Genomic DNA, 12,381 nt, shown 5'->3' on the forward strand with positions numbered 1-12,381 from the left:
TAGGGAAGCTTTTAATGTTTGATGGATTACTGTATTTTAATATTTTGTTGGAAGCCACCCAGAGTGGCTGGGGAAACCCATCCAGATTGGTGCGGTATAAATAAATAATAATAATAATAATAATTATTATTATTATCATCATCATCATCATCATCATCATTATCAATCTAGGGAAAGAAAACTCTGATCCCAAACCTCTGCTGTGGGACATCTTCAGAGGAAGGAAAGGCTAAGGAGTAAATCCTACACAAATCTGGAGTGTAGTCCCTAAAAAGGTTGGAGGGTGCCTTGTACGCCTCCATCTAGAACTCTTGCAGCCAAGCTGGTGCCAAATGTATTGCTCTGCTTTCCTTTGGACCACATCAGTGAGGCTGAGAGGGGAGTCTTATCTTCGGATAGCCAGTGTGGTGTAGTGGTTAAGAGCGGTAGTCTCGTAATCTGGGGAACCGGGGTCGCGTCGGCACTCCTCCACATGCAGCTTGGGCTAGTCATACTTCTCTGAAATCTCTCAGCCCCACTCGCCTCACAGAGTGTTTGTTGTGGGGGAGGAAGGGAAGGAGAATGTTAGCCGCTTTGAGACTCCTTCGGGTAGTGATAAAGTGGGATATCAAATCCAAACTCCTCCTCCTCCTCCTCTTCTTCTTCTTCTTCTTCTTCTCCTCCTTCTCCTTCTTCTTCTTCGCAGTCCAGGACCGTCATACACACTAGGCTTGCACCCCAGGGAGGTGTTGCTTAACACAGTGGTTTGACTTCATCCCCAGAGGTGAACTTGGTTGTCTCTGGAGACAGACAGATGCCAACAATGCCAACATGGTTTTAACTGTTTTTATATTTCTTACATTATTTGTTTTAACTTGCCCTGGGTCCTTATGGTGAAGGGCAAGTAATAAATCTTACAATTAAATAAAGATATGGGGCGGAATTCAGACTAAAATGCTAAAAGAAATTCCACTATGACTTTTTTTTAAAAAAAGATTACAAGTTGATTCAAAAATGGGTTGAAATGTACTTAAGGTAAAGGTACCCCTGCCCATACGGGCCAGTCTTGACAGACTCTAGGGTTGTGCGCCCATCTCACTTAAGAGGCTGGGGGCCAGCGCTGTCCGGTGACACTTCCGGGTCACGTGCCCAGCGTGACATCGCTGCTCTGGCGAGCCAGAGCCGCACACGGAAACACCGTTTACCTTCCCGCTAGTAAGCGGTCCCTATTTATCTGCTTGCACCTGGGAGTGCTTTCGAACTGCTAGGTTGGCAGGCGCTGGGACCGAACAACGGGAGCGCACCCCGCCGCGGGGATTCAAACCGCGACCTTTCGATCGGCAAGCCCTAGGCGCTGAGGCTTTTACCCACAGCGCAACCCGTGTCCCTTGAAATGTACTTAAGTTTGGGTAAATGAGAAAATGGGATAAACCAACTGTGACAGATTCATCCATCCCTACCTGAAAATCTGTAAGGAGGCCTCCTATGTTTCTTATAAGGGATCCACAAGGGTTGGGTGAGCAAAACAGTCTCTGAAGCAACCTGAGATTCCAACCCTCCAAGAATTGCACAGGCAAGACTTTTGGGCCTCAACATTGTTTGACCATAGGAATTTTTCTGCCCTTTAAGATTTGGAAGCAAGGCACCGTTAGTGGTTAACTCTTTCTTCCTTGCCCTATTCAGGTGTTCTGATTCCAGTTAGGGTTATCATACAAGGTTGTGGAGTGCTGAGGAGGCACCCACTTTTTATCATTCTCATCCCCCATGGCTGGGTGAGGAACTGAGTTTTCTGCACTTCTGGAAACTTCCTGCACAATTTTGAACTTTATTTCTAATGCTTCTTTAAATTTCAGTGTGTTTTCCCATTTGAAATGGAGCTTTAGCATCAAAATACGCTGGGCAAGAGACTTAAATGAGTGATATTCTCACAAAGCTAGAAAGGCAGAAACAATAGAATTTTTACAGACTTGTATACATTCCAGGTTTTTGCTTTTCCAACTGTTTGTCTTTCCCCCCTTCAGTTTCAAAAGCTTCTGGATGTTTCCCATATACAAGTGTTTGTTTGGACCCCCTAAAGGCAAAGATATATTGTTTATTGCAGAAACATGCCAGGGCAGCAAAATATCTGGCTAGTTCAGTAACAAAACACACACACACCCCTTTCTCATTATACAGCGTGTCATAAAGTTTTGTTTCAGCTGAAAGAAAATGCCCTTTTAGTCTTACTGCTGTCATCTCTATCACCGCACACTTGAGTAACAAGTCTCTAGAGCAGTACACCATGAATTGTGGCTAATAACCTCCTGCCCAGCCCATTTTTTGGGGGGGAAATTTATTATTTCTCACAGGTTTCTCACAGGTAAATAATATTTCAAATGTATCCATTCCTCTATCTTAGCTAAGTGAAATGAAAATTCACCTTATGATAATTTTGTGTGATTGAAAAATCTTGAGAATCTGCCCTAGCATTATTGCACATACATCTTGAAAATAATTTGTGGGTGTGGATGTGGGATGCTTCTCCCATAGGGCAGAGTGATCAAAGTTGCAGCATCTAGGATATTCATTTAAAAAAAAATGGGAGGGGGGAGATGAGTAAGAGGTCACATCACAAGTTTACAAAATTATGCATGGCATGGAGAAAGAAGATAGAAAATAGTTTTACTTCTTGTCTCCTTAACACTTGCACTTGTGGACATCAAATAATGTTGGAAGATTCAGAACAGATCACAGAAAGTTTTTCTTAATGTAGCACTTGGTTAAACTATGGAAATCACTCCTGCAAGAGGCAACTTGGATGGCTCTAAAAGAATTATTATTATTATTTGTACCCCACCCATCTGACTGGGTTGCGCCAGCCACTCTGGGCAGGTTCCAGCATATACAAAAACATACATACAGGGCTGCCTTCAGATGTCTTCTAAAGGTTGTATAGTCACTTATCTCCTTGACATCTGATGGGAGGGTGTTCCACAGGGCGGGTGCCACTACTGAAAATGCCCTTTGCCTGGTTCCCTGTAGCTTTGCTTCTCACAGTGAGGGAACCGCCAGGAGGCCCTCGGTACTGGACCTCAGAGTCCGGGCAGAATGATGGGGGTCCCTCATAGTGAGGGAACCACTAGAAGGCACTTGGAGCTAGATCTCAGAAACAGACAAATTCATGAAAGACCAGACTATCAGAGGCTTATTTAACAGAGAGAGAGAGAGAGAGAGAGAGAGAGAGAGAGAGAGAGAGAGAGAGAATGATACTTGACTAGATGGCCATTGGCCCCATCCAACAGCCACTTCAGACAGCAAATTGTGGGTATCATGAAAGGGCAGCAAGATGTTAATTATTTAATTTATTTCTTTATTGTTCTTTTTTACTGCCAGTGAGGGAGGAGAGGTGCTTGTGGGATTTCCTGCCTCGAAATGACAAATTAACTTGTCTTGTCTTAGGTATTATGTATTTTAAAATGGGGGCAGGGGGTCCTATTTGTGGCTGTGCCTGAAACAGCAAAATGTATTGGGCCAACTCGGAGGGGGAGAGGTGGAGAGATGAATGAATGTGCTTTATGTGATGGTATTGATCCATCAGTCAGCATCACAAAGGCCCAACACTACCATAGTAGTAACCCTCTGTAGAATACACTTCATCACTGAGAGAATTTATAAAGTTGAATTAATGGTTTGGCAAAGTGTGGGATTTCCTACTTGCTAAAAAGATTAAAGTTAGCACAGGGTAAGCTAAAATAAACATCTTCCTGGCTACCTTTGGTCTGTCGTTCACAGAGTATGCCAAAGATCCTGATAATCAGCAGGAAATATATATAAACTGTACACTTAATTATATTCAAGTCTTATATTTTCAGCCCTTGATTTCGTTTTGTAAATGTTTATCATGCTGGGCCTTATTTACAGTATTGCTAATCCGCAGTTAGCCTTACTTCACATATATGATGCTGATATATTTTCACTTATCACAGCTATTGGAAAGTGTCACTGTGTTTATTTTACATATGCATTCATTCTAATTAACAGGTCATTATAGCCCTATTCAGGCATTCTTTGAATAACATGGGAGTGAAGAATGTCCGAAAATGATTTATCTGTACTTCTTTTTGATTCCCAATGCTCAATTCTCTCAAACCATGCACAGTGGTACATCGGATTAAAGATGCTTCAGGTTACAGAAGCTTCAGGTTACAGACTCCGTTAACCCAGAAATAGTACCTCGGGTTAAGACCTTTGCTTCAGGATGAGAACAGAAATCGTGCAGCAGTGGCGTGGCAGCAGTGGGAGGCCCCATTAGCTAAAGTGGTACCTCAGGTTAAGAACAGTTTCAGGTTAAGAACGGACCTCCAGAACAAATTAATTTCTTAACCCGAGGTACCATTGTATCTGTTAGAGAGGTTGTTGCAAGATCCCTTATCTGTAGAAATGAATGAGCTTTCCACCCCAAGAATGAGTTTCATAGTTTTACTGAAATATTTCTTCAAGAATCTTAAATTGCTCTCAAGTAGCAGGCAATGCGGCCCAGTACTTTAAGTCCAAGAATTCTGATCCCACAGGGAGATCCTGAAAAGCAACCCATTTCCCTGTTGTGTTTCGAGGCCCACAAGCCCTTCCCCAGTAAATAATTCCACACTGACACATAATTTTGTGTCAGGGAACTGCAGGCAGCAAGGGAGGAAAGAATCAGGGGGTACAGGGAGCGGTCTCCACTGATTAGTACTGAGTCCTCCTCAGAAGACCGAGAAGGGAGCAGTGAGTCTGGGGAGGAAGGGGTGCTTCAGAGAGAAGGGGATCCACGTCACAGGGAAAGACGGAAGGGGCTGAGCCGTTGGCTCTGTTGGTCTCAAGGGAGAGGGAAAAGAGAAAGTAGTTAGAGCAACGCATCATGAGAGACGGGTTGTTTTGTTTATTCTGCATGTAATCTTGACAGAAAGCAATAAAGAAAAGAATTTATGGCGGTTGGCCGGGAGAGTCTCTCTGGTAAGTGCAGCAACGTACGGAGTTGGCTAGCTGACATTTTGGTTTAAGTTAATGGGTAAAATTTAGGCCACAACTTTATTGATTACAGCAAAGTGAGTGGTACTGGCTTAGGCATTGGCAACAGAATATAACTGCCTTCTACCTCTCAGGCAGGTAGTCTGGAAGCGTAAACACCAGACAAGGGAGCAACATCGATGAAAATCAACTGAAGCTCACCCCGGGGTTCCTGTGGTCCTGGCATAGCCCTAGCCCCTCAAGCGGACTTCGGATGAGATCCAGGACCCCCAGATTACTTTACCGGAATATCTGGAAGGGCAGGTGATGGCTGCACCTCCCCTCCCACACACTTCACTAAGCCAATGCATAACCGCCTAACCTTAAAAAAGTTGTGATGATTGCTAAGGGGTTGGCGAAAACCAAGTGGCCACTGCCAGTTTGCCAAATGGAAAAATTCCTACCCGGCCCCTGTTCCAAAACAGGCGACCAACCAACATCCGAAGCAAGGCCGAAGCAGCAGCCTACAAATAGGGAGGGAGGGCAGGTGTTTGGCAGCGTTAAGCAAGTGCCTCGGCCATGTCGCGCTGCCGCTTTTAAGGGCCCCCAGTCACGCAACCCACATGGGTTTGGCTCAAGCAGCCTGGCAAGACTTTGGGGCCTTGCTGGCAAGGTCCCAGCTATGCCCACCACCCAGCAACCAGCAGGGGGGTGGCTCAGGGCCCCCGAGCTCAACCAGGACCCTCGGCGAGGAGGATCCCATTTGTGCTTAGTTGGCAATCTTCCAGTTCCTCTTCCTGCTTGGCTCCATCATGAACACACAGACAAGTTGACTTCTCAAGTTCCAACTACCTGCTGATGAGAGTGGCTCAGGTTTACCATATTTGCTAAAGTTAAAGCTCCTGCCTAATGTGAACTTCTCTTTACAGTGTTTCAAAATATAGTACAGTGGTAACTCGGGTTACATACGCTTCAGGTCACAGACTCCGCTAACCCAAAAATAGTGCTTCAGGTTAAGAACCTTGCTTCAGGATGAGAAAAGAAATCGTGCTCTGGTGGCGCAGCAGCAGCAGGAGGCCCCCTTAGCTAAAGTGGTGCTTCAGGTTAAGAACAGTTTCAGGTTAAGTACAGACCTCTGGAACGAATTAAGTACTTAACCTGAGGTACCACTGTATATTCAAACGTGGCATTTTATGAACATTAAACTTATGGGTTTGTTTTTTTAACAATATCCGCATCTGATAGTTATACTTTGTGCATATGATAAGCTACACTCTTGTCCACAAACACTTATGGGAAGAGAAATCTTCAAGATGCCACAAGACTTTTCGTGTGTCCTTTACTCCAGCTCTCTGGGAAACTATATAGTCTGGTAATAGGTTGTCTGACAACATTTTTATTGTCTGACAACATTTTTTTGCATATCCATATGTTGTAGTAAAAGTGTTAATTACGTCATTCTAATTCCACTTATGTTAAGAGGATTACTTGGGAGGTAATCTTAGTGGTTGCCATTTTTGACGTCATGAGGAATTTGTGACTAAAAAAGTTTCTTATAATGTAGCTCCAGCATGTTTCATTGCCATCGACATCCTGAAATTTGCCTCAGGCACCCATAATTAGCTGAAATTGCCTTCACTTTTGAGGCCTGCAAATGGAGCCATGGAAGAAGGACATTTTTAGCATTAGCCATCCCTGTTTTCAAGTTATGAACTGCCACAATTATCCTTTGTCCACATCTATCTTATTACTAACTAAACTTCTTTTTCATGTTTCTGCTTTCATAACTTTTCAGAAAAGCAATGTAGCAATTGCCATATCAGAAGATTCTAATTGCTTGCTATTTACAGGAGTGATTACCTTTTGTATTATGGAAGGTATAATACAAGTGCTAAACATGATCAGCAAGACATCTCAGCGTGAGCTTTATTTCTGATTTTAGCTTTGTAGAATGAAATTAATTATTGTCAAAAGTGAAAGTCTTCTGTTGCAGTGATTGACTATGTGCGAATTCATTCCACTCTCCCCGGAGTACTGTATTAATTTCCTTTTAATCTCAACTCCTTCTATAGCAATTTGACAATCTCCAGTCATAAAAATAGGTGGATATTTGGTGAAAGTGCAATTTCAATTTTCCTGTCTTTCTTGTTTTTGTTTTCTTTTGTTCACAGAATTGCTTCCTACTCGATAAGTAGCTCTTAAAAGATTGATTTGGAAAGAGGCGATGCAAAAGGAAAGACTGAGAATGCTTGACAGTATCACCTTTCTAAACATTGTTTTTAATTAAAGCATCTTTGCAACAGGGGCTTTGCAACAAAATTAGGAATGGGCCAAAATGGAGTATCTTCACAGGAGCATATTTGGCAGCTTCCAAAAGTGCCTCATAGTAACCCAAGACAATAGTTATCACGTAGTGAACACAAGGTATCTCTATTCTTCCCAAGGTTTGAAGTGTTTGCAGTACGTGAGGTTTTCTAAAATGTTGCCCATGGATTAGCAAAAAGCTCTTGATTATTTTTGTTAAAGCATAACAACAGAAATTCTAAATAAATAAATAAATAAATAAATAAATAAATAAATGCTTCATTAATGTTTATTAAAAACAATGACAACCGTACATTACTTTGCTTTAACAAAAACATACAAACAGAAATTATACCCATGCAAGCTCCTCTTAAGTTCTTTCTTGGCAGCCTTGCGTTGTAGGGCCAGTGTAAACTTGCAAAGGTTTTTTGTTTTGTTTTTTAAGTACAGTGGTACCTCGGGTTACATACGCTTCAGGTTACAGACTCCGCTAACCCAGAAATAGTGCTTCAGGTTAAGAACTTTGCTTCAGGATAAGAACAGAAATTGTGCTCCGGCGGCACGGCAGCAGCAGGAGGCCCCATTAGCTAAAGTGGTGCTTCAGGTTAAGAACAGTTTCAGGTTAAGAACAGACCTCCGGAATGAATTAAGTACTTAACCCAAGGTACCACTGTACAACCAAAGATACACAGCATTCAACCATCTATCAATTAGTTAGAGTTAGCAAGAGATAGTCCTTTTCTCCCCCTTCATAATGGATTATGGAGAAAGGCAAATTCCTTTTACTTCCCTCACAACAATTACCTAGACCTATTTGTCTGAAATTTGGCAGAATTAAGCCATTCTGGAGGGGGTTCCTTTGCAAGAAAATTTAATCTACTTGGGCAGTGGGGGACTTTTTTATATTCACCATTATAGTGAATGGGGAACACAGAGCTTTGGTTTTTTTTTAAGGAGTGGCTCAGAAATTAAACTGAAGATTGAAGCAGAGAATAAGTGACAAACATGGGAATTATTATTTAATGCAGAGATACAAATAGAAGCTGAATCTTGGGGCCTGTGCACATTCCTAGTATGTATCTGAATTTTGGGGATAAGACCAGAGCAGATTAACTATCTTACATTTTTGAGAGTTTCTGGAGCAGAATTGAGGATTTCTTTCTCCTCAAACTGTCAGATTAATTATAGTTTCTCACAAGCTCAGAAATTATTGCAAACTAAGTCTGATTCAACAAAATGATTTGACTTTGGAATGGTGCTGCTTAAATCCCTACAGTAATCTACATAATCTACTAGTGGGTTAGAATTGCAATTTAGGTGAATCATTATTGGACGTAGAACGAAGTCATTGGAATTACTCAACAGGTAGTGAGTGAAATGCAGAACACCCTGTAAAATCAACGTTTGCTATAGGGAAGGGATGGGGAAACAGGGTGGCTGGGCAAAAATGGGTGGCATTCGCATGGTAGACTTGTATATATACTCATGTGTAAAAACAAGTTTATAGGGACGCGGGTGGCGCTGTGGGTTAAACCACAGAGCCTAGGACTTGCCGATCAGAAGGTCGGCGGTTCGAATCCCTGCAACGGGGTGAGCTCCTGTTGCTCGGTCCCTGCTCCTGCCAACCTAGCTGTTCGAAAGCATGTCAAAATGCAAGTAGATAAATAGGTACCGCTCCGGCGGGAAGGTAAATGGCGTTTCCGTGCGCTGCTCTGGTTCGCCAGAAGCGGTTTAGTCATGCTGGCCACATGACCCAGAAGCTGTCTGCAGACAAACGCCAGCTCCCTCAGCCAATAAAGCGAGGTGAGCGCCGCAACCCCAGAGTCGGTCACAACTGGACCTAATGGTCAGGGGTCCCTTGACCTTTACCTTTTTATCTGAATATATAGCCCTCTGAATTCCTCATCCAGATAAGCAGCAGGTGTTAATCAGAGTTCAAGGAAACATTCCAGTCAGACAAAAGCAGTGCAAAATAGGACCGGTGATGTGTTGCTTGGGGAGATAGGTGCATAACCTGAGGAGAGTTAAGGGGGACTTATAGAGAGTCATAGAGGGCCACCTTCAGCCCCAGGACCTAATGTTCTCCACCAAATGTGGTGTTTAGTGACTCCCCCCAGCCACAAGCTGCCCAGACTGAGGAAATGCAGGAAGTCTTGGAGCCAACTAGCAGGCTTTGGCATCACTTAATTTCCAAGGATCCTGGCCTGTCATTTCTGCATCCTTCTTCTCACTTATACAGGTAATTGGTCCCTGACTCATAAGGTTCCTATTTCAAGACCTGCAGCATTTGATAGAACTGACCACCCTTCCCCAACTCAAACCCAGTCAGGAAGGCTATTGCCTGGGAATAAAGGGAGCTGTAACCCAAAACATCTAGAGCGCATCAGGTTGAGTAAAGCAGCTAAGTTCCTGGTGGAATGTTTAGTGCAACTAAACCATTCTGCTTCAGTTGTGAGGAGATTGGAACCCTTTGCCTGTTTTAATATCTCTGTAATTATGACCTATGGGACGCGGGTGGTGCTGTGGGTTAAACCACAGAGCCTAGGACTTGCCGATCAGAAGCTCGGCAGTTCGAATCCCTGCGACGGGGTGAGCTCCCATTGCTCAGTCCCTGCTCCTGCCAACCTAGCAGTTTGAAAGCACGTCAAAGTGCAAGTAGATAAATAGGTACCACTCCAGCAGGAAGGTAAACGGTGTTTCTGTGCGCTGCTCTGGTTCGCCTGAAGTGGCTTAGTCATGCTGGCCACATGATTCGGAAGCTGTACACCGGCTCCCTCGGCCAATAAAGCGAGATGAGCGCCGCAACCCCAGAGTCGGTCACGACTGGACCTAAAGGTCAGGGGTCCCTTTACCTTTAATGATAACCTATTCACACATGCAAGTTATTATTTTTTTTTCTTCCAGCCACATCATGCATTTAAAGCACATGACTTCCCCCTAAGAAGCATGGGAACTGTAGTCCACTCCTCACAGAACTAGGAATTCCAGAAGCCTTAGCAATCAATATTTTCCATGATTCTTGGGGGGAAGCTATGTGCTTTTGAAGGTGTAGATGTCACCTATGTTGCATTTATCAAGTGATGAGCATATGTGTGTGGACAGACTTATTATTAAAATAAAATGTGAGCTATTTTACATATTATACCATGGGTAGGCAAACTAAGGCCGGATCTGGCCCAATCACCTTCTAAATCCGGCCTGCGGACAGTCCGGGAATCAGAGGGTTTTTACATAAGTAGAATGTGTCCTTTTACTTAAAATGCATCTCTGGGTTATTTGTGGGGCATTCGTTTATTTTCCCCCCTTCAAAATATAGTCCGGCCCCCACAAGGTCTGAGGGACATGGGACTGGCCCCCTGCTGAAAAAGTTTGCTGATCCCTGCATATTGAATGAAGTATTAGACTGTGCTGCCGCTTCAGACTGCAGGTAGGGGAGTCATATTTGTAAATGCTGCCCCCCCCAAAGAAAAAAACCCAACATGTAGTGAACTATCACATGGTCTAATCCAAACCTTACCCTTTAATGCCATGTGGACAGCTTTATATAAGGGGTGTATGATACCTCCACTGGAAGGACAGATCCTGAAACTGAGGCTCAAATACTTTGGCCACCTCACGAGAAGAGAAGACTCCTTGGAAAAGACCCTGATGTTGGGAAAGATTGAGGGCACAAGGAAAAGGGGACGACAGAGGATGAGATGGTTGGATAGTGTTCTCGAAGCTACCAGCATGAGTTTGACCAAACTGTGGGAGGCAGTGGAAGACAGGAGTGCCTGGCATGCTCTGGTCCATGGGGTCACAAAGAGTCGGACATGACTAAACAACTAAACAACAACATGATACATCCTCTGCAGTCTGAAACAGTATAATCCAGAAATCTATGCCTTCATTTTGTTGCATTGTTAAATCAGCTCTCACCACCTTATTTGCAATGATTATAATATTCTAAGACAGAACTCCTGAAAACACTTTGTATGATTTAACTTCCATTGATCATGGTGAGACATATTTTTGAGCAAAGAATAGTACAGCTCATAACTTAATTCCAAATGCGCATTCCAAAGAAACATTAACCTGCAGAGTGACATATATTTTATTTTTGAATACAAAAACTCATATGCTTTAGTTAAGACCTCAGTTAATTACACCTTAATCTCTTCATTTACTGTATGTTTAACTTAATTGTGAAGCTAGTTGTTGAATCATTTATCATTTATGGAATAAAAAGAAATCTGTCTAATCACAGTTATATCAAACAAGCAATTCATCAATTAATAAAGCCTATCATACCTTCACCATAGTAGGGCAATTATGAATATAAAATACATAATTCATAGCAGGATAACAATGCCTGTGACGATATCTGGAAGCCAAATTTTAATGCCTGTCTGTAGACTTTTACAAAGTGGCTGCATTTTACATCCCAACCAAACAGTTTCTACAATGCCATTAACATGCCCCTTTGTATTATTCGTAAGCATATTAAACCAGAGAGTTTTTGTTCCTCTTTCCTTGAATTGAACTTTATTATTCTGTTCAAGAACAAGACATCTATCTGCTTTGGCAGAAAAGTGACTGTTTCCCCATCAGTAAAGATTAACTGGGATTAACATTAGGCATGTATAGTTTAATAGTTTCTGTTCACATCAAGCACTTTAGAAGATTAAAAGAGCCACTAATGTATTTTCATGACACTTTTGTCTAGATGAAAATGTACTGGAAACTCAGAATGGTTGTGGATCTGGTGCGTAGCCTTACAAGACATTGCAATACATGAAATGTGGAGAAATCATATTATTTAGCACATGAAGTGGTAATTGCTAAGGGTTATGATAAATCTTAAAAAGACCTCGAATATTTTTAAAAATATCACTTCTAATTATAGCATGGAGTTTCTATTGACTTCTGTAACACAGGGTCTATGCTGGCAAAGACTTAGGGTTCGCCTAAGAGATTTTTCCCACTGGTGCAGAAAATCCAAATATATTTCGCATGGAGGAATAATGAAACGATATAACAAATAGCTTACTTTTTGCTGCCTGCCATTAGCATCCCAAACCTGCCACCTGATTCTGATGCCCTCACAAAACTGCATACATATGCACCAAGATAAATAGATATCACTCTTTT

Source organism: Podarcis tiliguerta, assembly GCF_965153285.1.
Source record: "Podarcis tiliguerta genome assembly, chromosome: 4".
Taxonomy (NCBI): domain Eukaryota; kingdom Metazoa; phylum Chordata; class Lepidosauria; order Squamata; family Lacertidae; genus Podarcis; species Podarcis tiliguerta.